Source organism: Cupressus sempervirens, chromosome 1 (genome assembly GCF_028749045.1).
Source record: "Cupressus sempervirens isolate cs-2001-9-10 chromosome 1, ASM2874904v1, whole genome shotgun sequence".
NCBI lineage: Eukaryota > Viridiplantae > Streptophyta > Pinopsida > Cupressales > Cupressaceae > Cupressus > Cupressus sempervirens.
In genome coordinates, this window is record NC_143118.1 from 162,759,424 (window position 1) to 162,769,665 (window position 10,242).

Below are 10,242 nucleotides of genomic sequence, written 5' to 3' on the forward strand. Positions count from 1 at the left end.
CTGAGAAAGAGTACCAGGCACAGTTAGATGCTTCATCACATGAGGTTGAGACTGGTAGTACTTCACATGATTTGTCCAGCCAGCTGAAGGTGAACAAAGATAGTATTGTGACTTCATTATCTCATCATGACAGGTATGTGGAGTTAGTTGGTATTGGTCATATTACTCAGGTGAGGAGTTTGCTTGAGTTACCAGTTGATTCTAGTTTACGGATATGGACTCGAGATTGTTATATTGGTGTTTGGGATTCAGTTGACTGGAGATCTTTAACACTTTTTGGTAGCAGTGTTTGTTTGGGTGCTATCATGGATTTGATTAGCAGATTACACGGTGTTGTCTTTTCTTGTGCCAGTATCTTGTCTGATGTTGGTATTAGTTTTTATACACCAATGTTGGGCTTTGTTCATATATCCAGTCGGCCATACTTGCTGGAATGTGTTGATGATATTTCATATTTGGCAGTGTGTATAGATGAGTCCCAGGATCATATTGGCATTGATGACATCTAGGAGGATGCAGTGAGAAGTTTTGAAGACTTAGTTTCCTTGGGTATAGAGGAGTTGGACAGCAATGCTAATGTTTTTGATACTCTGTATGTTGATATGAGCTTTATATTTGATTCACAGGATATGGATGGTAATACTCTAGAGACTAGTAACTTTGAGGATACTCCTTCAGACAGTGCATCAGAGGAGGTTTGTAGGAGACAGTCAAGCCAGTACCATCATGTGTCTAATCAGTTGAGAGTTAGTGATCGAGACATTGCTATCACTTGCCAACATTTTGATGTTGCTCGTCAGTTGTTAGCAGTTTATGGATGGGGTTCTCCTACTAGTGATGAGCAGGGAGGCAGTTATCTTTCCTTGACAGAGTTCCACTCTTTATGGGAGGCTATTCGGATTTTGAGACAGAATTATATGCAGTTGGTAGCCGATAGAGATCATCTTATGGAGTGGGGCAGTACAACATATGATGCATTGTTGGCCAAGGAAGATGAGGTGAGTGAGCTTACTGAGCAGCTTGAGGTGACTTCTGAGATTCTTGAGAGTACACAGTTGGCTTTCAAGGAGTCACAGTTTGATTTGGCTAAGGCGACCATGGAGTTAGAGCGACTACAATCTTTACCTAATTCTATACAGTCACAAGCTATGGTGTTTGGTGATCCGAGGATGTCCATGGCCGAGATTGTCAGAGACAGTGGAGATGGGGATGCATCCATCCTTGATACTAACATTGGCATATCAGGTTCATTCCCACTAGAGTCAAGTTCAGTTGAGTTGGGTGTTGTAGCAGATTGTTGTATGCCTGACATGGTGGTGGCCTCTAGTACTGATGGCACAAAGACTAGAGATGTATCAAAGATCATGTGTGATGTTGGTGAGTCGACAGTTGGAATGGTTCCTGCTAGTAATACTACTCCCTTGGTGATATCTTCAGAGGTAGTAGTCAGTTCCAACATGGTTAATGATCAATTGCAGTTGGTTTCATCTAGATTACAGTCTAAGCCACTGACTGAGATTGGCGAATTCTATCGACATTACACTGTGAGGTACGCTCATCAATTTACCTTTGATGACCATGTTGATGAGATGATGATACAAAGATGTACTTTGGTTCCTAGTGCTTATCATCAGTTATGGGATAGTTTGATGCCTCAAGATGAGATTTGTGATGGGCATGACATGGTGATAGGTTCTGCAGTTGACAGGTTGATAATATGTGACTTAGAGCAGGAGTTTGGGAGTGATGCTTCAGTGGGTGTTGTTATTGATTCTACTCCTTTGGCTATGACATCTCCCGACTTAGCTAGTGATCAGTCACAGTGGGTTGTATCACTTGTTCATGGTGAGCTGTTGACTGAGGTTGGTTTTTTTAATCGACATTATATTGCAGGGTATGTACATCAGTTAGCATTTGATCCTTGTTTTGAGGAGTTGATGGCAGGCAAATTTGGTTTGGATTCCATTTCTTACTCTTTATCTTGTAATGTCTTTTCACCATTAGTAGTGCATGGGAGTTATGGTTATGAGATAGTGGCGGGTGATTTGCAGAGTTGTGTTGACTGTAGGAGTTGTACAGTGTGTGGATTCTCCATACTTGGTACAGTTTCATTCGAGAGCGTTCACCATTGTTGCAGAGTTGGATTGTACATTCCGTATAGGCCAGTGGGATGCGTTGATGGTATTTACTATGTTGGTAGTTTGATTTGTCCACTTTACTTGGGTTTTGATGTTCTAAGAGTTTGTGTCTCATGGGTTTTTGACTGTGGTAGTGGTGATTTTGGAGTTTGGTTGAGCTATAATTGCCAGTTTGATTATGGATTCCTCTTGGTCATATTGTAGAGGATATTGCAGGAGTTTGTGTTAATTGGTAGTAGTATAGTTCATGACTACATTTGGGATCTAGGTGGATTGATTGGTTTATTGTTCAGCCATTGCTTGAGGACAAGCAATGTTTGGGAGGGGAGGACTTGTCATGTCCCCTTTTCAAATAATTAAAAAATAATAATCTTTGCTAAGGCAAGCAGGCCCAAGAAAGTGAAGTTTCAGAAAAAGGGGGTTAATCTTTGGAAACCATTGGACTAATAAATGAAAATTATTATTAAAATATGTTTCATTAACCTCTCTTGGACGTGAGTTACAGTTATGCCCTCTTTTAAGAGGTTTGGAGGCATTTTGGGATATTCCAGAACTTGATTTTTGCTCATTCTTTGTTATTCTTTAAAGGCTGCCAAACCTGTGGAGAAGGAGACCCAAGAACGGGAGTTTGCAGGTTTCTAGGGAGACCCAAGAACGGGAGTTTGTAGGTTTTCAAGAAGGCTAAGGATGGGAGTTTGAAGCCATTCCATGTGCATGCTCATACAGAGTTTTCCTTTGTGTTGAACAGTGCAGATTTGTGGGTTTTCGGGTGTGTTTTTTGTATGAGTTTGGTGTTTTCAGTTGAGTATTTCATATCAGTTTGGGTTGCTGCTGTATTTCAGACTTTAAGGTGTTAAAATAGAGCTGAATATATGTATTGGGACGTGATTAAACTTCTGAGATAGATTATTAGTGTTTTTGTGGTGTTTTCGGGCATTTTTGTGTTAATTTCGGGAGCCCGATGAGCATAGTTTTTGTCCTACATTTGAGAACTGTTATGTAAAGGCTATACGGATCTGGAAATTTCATTTTGTAGGCTGTTATGTTGCTGAAATTTCTGTAAAAATGTCCACTTTCAGATTTATTAATAATAGGTGAAGCTGTGAAGCTTTTGGCACAATTTCTGGCATACCCGATTTGGGGTTTCTTGAGAAATTTGGTGGATCTTTGTGATATTAGCTATTTGATCTTGAAAATCTAATTAGAGGTTGGGAATATCATACAAAATCAGAAAAGGGAAATTTCAAAAATTGACTTCTAAAATTTGTTTGAGCTTGGTTGTTGCAATTTAGAGACTCCACATGCATACAATGATAACTTGAAATGAAATGACAGCTCTTAAAATCTTTGTAATAGAATTAAAACCATGAATTTGTGCAGAAAAACTATTACTCCTTTGTGCATAGAAAAACCCGCCTTTATTGTCTCAGTACCAAGTTTAAATATCCATTGTTGATCTTCTTCCAACTTTCATTTGACGGCTGCAATCTTCCTTTGACATTCTCCCACTATCCTTTTTATCCGCAAGGACCCATCATAAACCAATAATAATTTAAAAAAGCGATCATGTAAGCTCTTTTGAAAATTTCACACACTCAAGCGGACGAGACATGTGTCTACATCACACTTTATCGCCATACAGATGCTAAACCCTTGCAATAACATGTGAATCATTAGTCTCTTCTTTATTTCTAAACATATGGACAACTCATCTTTATTGTGTGATCAAGTCCTAATCGTTGGTTTCCTCCTTGTGCACAATTCTTCATTTTAAGTAAAAATGGAGTACTATGACGCGAGGTAGACACATGGAAGCATCTCGCTTCATCACCATGAGAATACCAATTCCTTGCGAGACAATGCGAGCCATTCGATCATCTTGGAATTAAAACTGCACATGCTTAAATAATTAGACTTACTGACATTGTCCACATGGCCCAATCATATGCTACATCCTTGCTGACTTTGCAAGTCCCACTAGAAAGTTTTCTATCAATCAAAACCACATGCCATGATCTTGCTAACTTGCTATTCCATGTATTAGAGATGTGAAAACTCGATAGTTGTCGATTCAAAGAAGAGAGGACCCACTGTATATAAAAGAAAACTTAATCCTCGTGTCCACATGGAAACATCTTGGCATCTCCATTGTATGATTCATACCTCAACCCCATTCATACTGGCTGACTTGGGCATACATGGACCAATCAGAATGTAATGAGCCCTCGTTGGGAATGGTCCCATTGAACACCTTGAGCTTGGGGTTGTTCCACGCGACAAGATCTCACATTCTCACTACAAATATTGTCAGGGCTCATGAGTTAACAAGGATCATTGATCAACATCTTTATATTGAGAAGACACAAGTCCATCTCCTAGACACACATCCAAATCTTGCTACGTCACCACATAGAGAAAGACATATTGTGAACAAGCGGCGGCTATTGATTTGGCTCAGTTGCTGGCTTAAAGAGAAGAGTGTCTAGTCTCATCATCAACCACATGGAGACATCAGACATTCTCACTAAAAGAACTGTTAGAGCTTGTGAAAAAATGCAAACCATTGATTTGAGGACCCACCATTTCATGCATTAAAACCATTTCATTTATTTGAGGCCCTAATTACGAAAATGACCCTTGCCTTTTAAAACATATTCACAATGAAAAAGAATGGGGTCACAACTTAAAGTTGATAATGCCTAGGCTTGGACATAACATGATAATGGACAAACCCTTCCTAAGTGAAACAAAAAGTAACGAAGGAAAAGAAGGACTAAGATGATTCTACATTTAATCTAGGATTTTACCTCCTTTAAGCCCTTGCATCTAGGGTTTTATCATGTCGGAAAATAATTAGGCACATTACCAATAAAATTTCAAACTCAATAATGAAGACATATTTCTTGCTAAAAATCATGATGTAATTTATATTGCGAATCTATGATGTAACCTAAATGGAGCTTCTTGTGAAGTGAAAATAAGATAGCATTCAAAATACACAATTAAAGTGTAAAAAGCCTAACAAGCATAACCAAATTATATGTAAATTAAGTAAAATTTATCATAGATATGAAAATATCCTCAATTCAATCCAATATAGAGATGAAATATTAGCCTTAGCATATATGTAATGTTGGGTAAGGTGAATGATAGATTTGCTAAGAAACATATAGAATCCTAAAAATATAATATACCAATGAAGCATAAGGGTATAATACAGAGATCAAATATAAAAGTAATATCTGAAATAAAAATTATGCGTTTAAAAAAATTCTAGCAAGATAAACAAGCAGTGTAGAAAATCGAGGTTGTATGGTCAATAGGTTCACCAAATGAATGCAAATAGATAATATCTTACCTCAAGAGTGATTTAGGGTTTTGAATAAAATGTTTATAGCTCAACACAAATTAATTTGGATCAATAAATAATAGCTATCCACATACATAATTTTCAAATTAAATATCAACCAAAGTAAATACAATGAATAGAAGTACTTGGCAATGCGACTCAAGAATATTTTCCTTGGTGAACACTTATAATTTTGATTAGTGTGAACTAGAACACAAATCTCCTTATAGTGAAATACCTTAAAGCGTAAGTTAAATTTATGTTTATTTGGAGTAAAGTCAATTTGGTGTGGTTAAGTTTATAGCCACAAACTCATCCTCTACATCCAAAACTTAACCCCACAGAATTTATACTTTTGAATTGACAAATGCTTGATCATTGTTTTCATTTTGAGTCCCTTTGTTTAATCTTAGGGTGAGTAATGTTGAGAAGTGCTTTGGACAGGCACATGTTCTCCTAAATAATTCCATGAAAGTAGGGTACATGATTAAAAAAAATATAGTCACGCATATGCTCTTCATATTCACATGCAAATTTAAGTTCCTTTTAATTTATAGACTGAATTGTTGTAATTTGTGATTATAACTTGGAGCACGAGGAGATTCTTATCTGTGAAATGAATGCAATCAAACAGGTACACAACTTAGTATCAAATTTCACAAAATGTGTTTTTAGTCAACATAGGAAGGGGAAATAGATGGGGTCTACAAGTTAAAATTTGAATTCGAAGTTTATAAATGTAATGATCAACGTATTGTAAAGATGAGTCATGATGAACAAATAATCAAATGCAGGTATATAAGTGTATACAAGTTGTAATTACAAAAATGATTCAAAATAGATATATAATCAAAACTAGATGTATAGATGCTTAATGAGTATATTTGCTTTTACAAATAGATATGCTAGAGTCTATTAATTATGAAAAAGAAGAAAAGAGTAAGTGGATACAAGATTACACCCTTAGAATCTCAAATGATAGAACTTCAAGAACACAACTAATGGCATATAAAACGCTGTTAGGGCCCATTTGGTTGCTGGAATACAACTGGAATAGGAATATGAAATTAGAATATGATTTGTATTCTTTGTTTGGTGCGTGGAATAGGAATAGGGAATAGGAATACGTATTCTCATTTTAGCCCCAAAATGAGCTTTTGTCCATTCCAAAAAATACTTGTAATTAGAATTGCTATTCTTGCATTCATTTTAACTTTCTCAAATTTGATTAAATTTTTAAATCCGCTTTGACCTAGGGTGAGCGCTGGAACTCTGTTTTCAATATTTTCAAATATTTCAACGATTTTCCAATGGCGCCGATTGCATCTTCATAAATATTTTCAAATATTTGCAAGAGATGCTGCTATCATTTTGCTAGGCAGAGGTAAATTTCCACACTTCACAATATCGCGACCCACCTCTTCCAAGTCCAATGAAAAGATCCCAGCCGGAAAAGTGTAGAATGTGAATAGATCCCAGCCGTCGTCATCTGATAAAATATTCATCTTTTTGAATTTTGGGCAACCTCCACATTTCTCGTGGTCACCACAACATTGCAATCTCTATGGGCCGGTAGACCAAGTTTATCCATGAGATTATTTTCTGTTGAAAGCTCCCACAAATAATGAAGGACTATAAGACATCTTTGCCCTTGCAGACGGTCATTAATCAACTCGACCATTGTTTCTTTAGAAATGGCGCTGATTGCAAGTTAACCCTATTCCAATTTAAGCTTGCATAACCAAACAAGAGATAAACAAAATTGGATTGCAGTTTTCCATTCCTATTCTTCATTCTCCATTCTCATTCAAATTTTCTATTCTAATTCTCAATTCCTACGCTTGCAACCAAATGAGCTCTTAAAGACAACTATAATAATTCCCATAAAAAGAATAATAATAATATATTTGAATATGTTTAAATATGATACATAATAAATATAAAGATTAGATAAATATGCATACGCATATGTGCACATATATATAGAGGTGAAGTTAAGAGAATAAATCCAAGAATCGCATAAACTTAGGTATATCAAATCCTATGTAGGTAGTCGAGTTTAGAGATGCCCTTTTCTCAATTATTCGCCTGACATTGGTGAGCTGTAGAGAGCCCTGCCAGAGAATATGCTTCCAATCTGTAATTCAATAATAATAATAATAATGGGAAGCAGGGCAATGCTTAGCATTTACGCTAAGACGACAGGCTGTTTCACACATGAGGTATCATCATTATGTTCTCACCAATTGGCTCTCCCAATTAGCTCTATAATTCACTTCTTCGTCGTAGTGGACGAATGTTTTCAATAGTGCTTTTAGTGGCCCGTTAGAAGGAGAAGACCTATAAATATCCCTTGCCCGAAGAAATATCTCCATTCATTTCCTCTGTTTTATTAGGGTTTCTGCATTTCAAATTCCCTCGTCTTGGAATGGCAGGAGCAAAGAAGATCTGTTGCATTGCAGTTTCGGCAGTAGTAGTGATGGCATGCGCAGTGAATGCTGCGGAGGAGGCGGCGGCAGCTCCTAGTCCATCTCTAGTTGCGGGCTCCGCTTCAATGGCGGCGATTCCCTCTGTAGCAGCTCTCCTTTTCGGATCTGTCTTTGCTTTCTTGGCCTGATCTTTCCGCTGAGGCGTTTGGCTCCTCAACGATGCGATTATGTTTTGCCCTGCCTGTATTTCGTCCCTGCAGATCTGGTTGTTTGTTTTGCAAGGCAATTTTTCATTTTGCCTTGGCAGATCTGATTGTTTGTTGATTTTTAAGGCACTTCTGTTCTCATTTTCCGGCATATATCTTGCCTCGGCGAATCTGATTCTTTGTTGATTTCCAAGGGGGCTTTTAACTTCTGATGCTTAATTCATTGTTTTAGCCTATTAGGAAATAATCCGTCCATTCAGGACAAATACAGGTGCATATTTTTTTGATCTGTCCCGATTCATATAAAACGTATTCATTTTGGAAATTTTAGGATTTTCTGTTATTGAGTGTCTTGACAGAGATTCTCATTTACCGTTGCTTAAATTTTCATTTCGGCTGCACAAATTTATGTAGAGTGCTTATATAAATTGTGTATATTCACCAATTATTGCATTCATTCAATTAATTTTTGTATTCATTCAATCAATTTGTAGGAATCACGAATGACCATTTTATGTAATTGAGATATTTTAAAAGTTTTTTAATTTATCGATAAATTTTATATATTCTAAAATTTAATTTTTACCACTGATTTGATTTTGTCTTATAGAACTCCTTTGTTTGAAGATAGCTTCATGGAACTCCTGTGAGCTCAGTTTGTTACATCTATGTATCATTGTGAGCTGAAGTAGGAAAGAAACATATAACATATAGGCACTGTCTATAAAAGGACCAAAATGCACTTTTATTAATTAATTATAAATTTTTATATGAATGTTAATTTGTTAAAAAATACAAACAAATTAGCTATGTAGGTGCATTTTGGAATGAAAAAAGTCTTATTTTTATGGTAGTCATCACTGTAAAAAAATAAGTAGTGTTTTTTTTGTTGGTACAATAGTTGAAAACAATGTACATAAGTCATTATTACTTATTGGAGAGTAGCAATTTCCAAAATTAAGAAAATTTATCTATGGATATTTAAGATTTTAAAAATGTATTTAAAAAGCTAATATAAAACTTTAAAAATAAAAGAATTTTCCTTAAAATAAAAATAAAAATAAAGCTTTACATGTATTGAAAAATCCAATAACCTAGATTTTAAAGACTTTCCTTTTAAAAAAAAAGTCAAAATTCCGGAATCTTATAAATACAATGAAGCCATTGGTTGAGCAATGACATGATAAAGTGTATTTAAAAACTTTTTCATCAAACTAATTATTAAAAAATTATAAGATAAATATTTTTTTAAAAGATAAATTTTGAAGATATTTAAAAAAAAAAATTCGACTTTGGTCATGTAAAAAAACAAGAACTCTCTAGAGCAAGAGTCCCTGCCTATTAAGGAGGAGGAGATAGATTATTAGATGATTCATTTTTTTATAAGTGAATTATAAATATCACATTAACTTATATTTTTAATAATAAATTAAATCATGAATTATACTTTTAACTTAGTAATATAAATTAAAATGCCTTGTTCAATCTATGAGGTCATGGTGTTTCATACACTTGCTCATAAGTGTCATTGGAACTTCTAACGAGTGCTTGAATTGACACTTCTCTTTCAATTCACACTACTCTTTCTTGAGCTATACGACGACCAAGAACAAAGTTTTGGTGAGAACCTAAAAAATTGTGATAAGAAATATATCTTCTTTGTTATTTAAATTCTTATCACTTGATTGGAAGTGATTGTAAATACGTCTTAAATATATTTATTATAAAATATATTAATAATTATAGTGATCAATTTAGAATTATATTATTTATTTCAATTATTTTAAAGTTTACTTTTGAACTTTTTTATTTATAATTTTGTATGATAAGTTTTTGCATTATACTATTTGTACTATTTATTTTTATTATAAATGTCATATTTATGTTTAAATATAATCCTTATTGTATAAAAGTAGTAACAAAATTGTCCATGATGTTTTAAAATTATTTTTACTCATAAAATTAATTGTGTTGATTCAAGTTAAATTTTGATAATTTAACTTTATATTTGAAATATAAAGTAAAAGCTTGGAATAGGGTGTTGTAATCTTGAAAGGTGCCAGGGATAGAGGGTTTTTATTATCAAATGTTTCAAAGGTGAAGACAAATATGGTCAATGG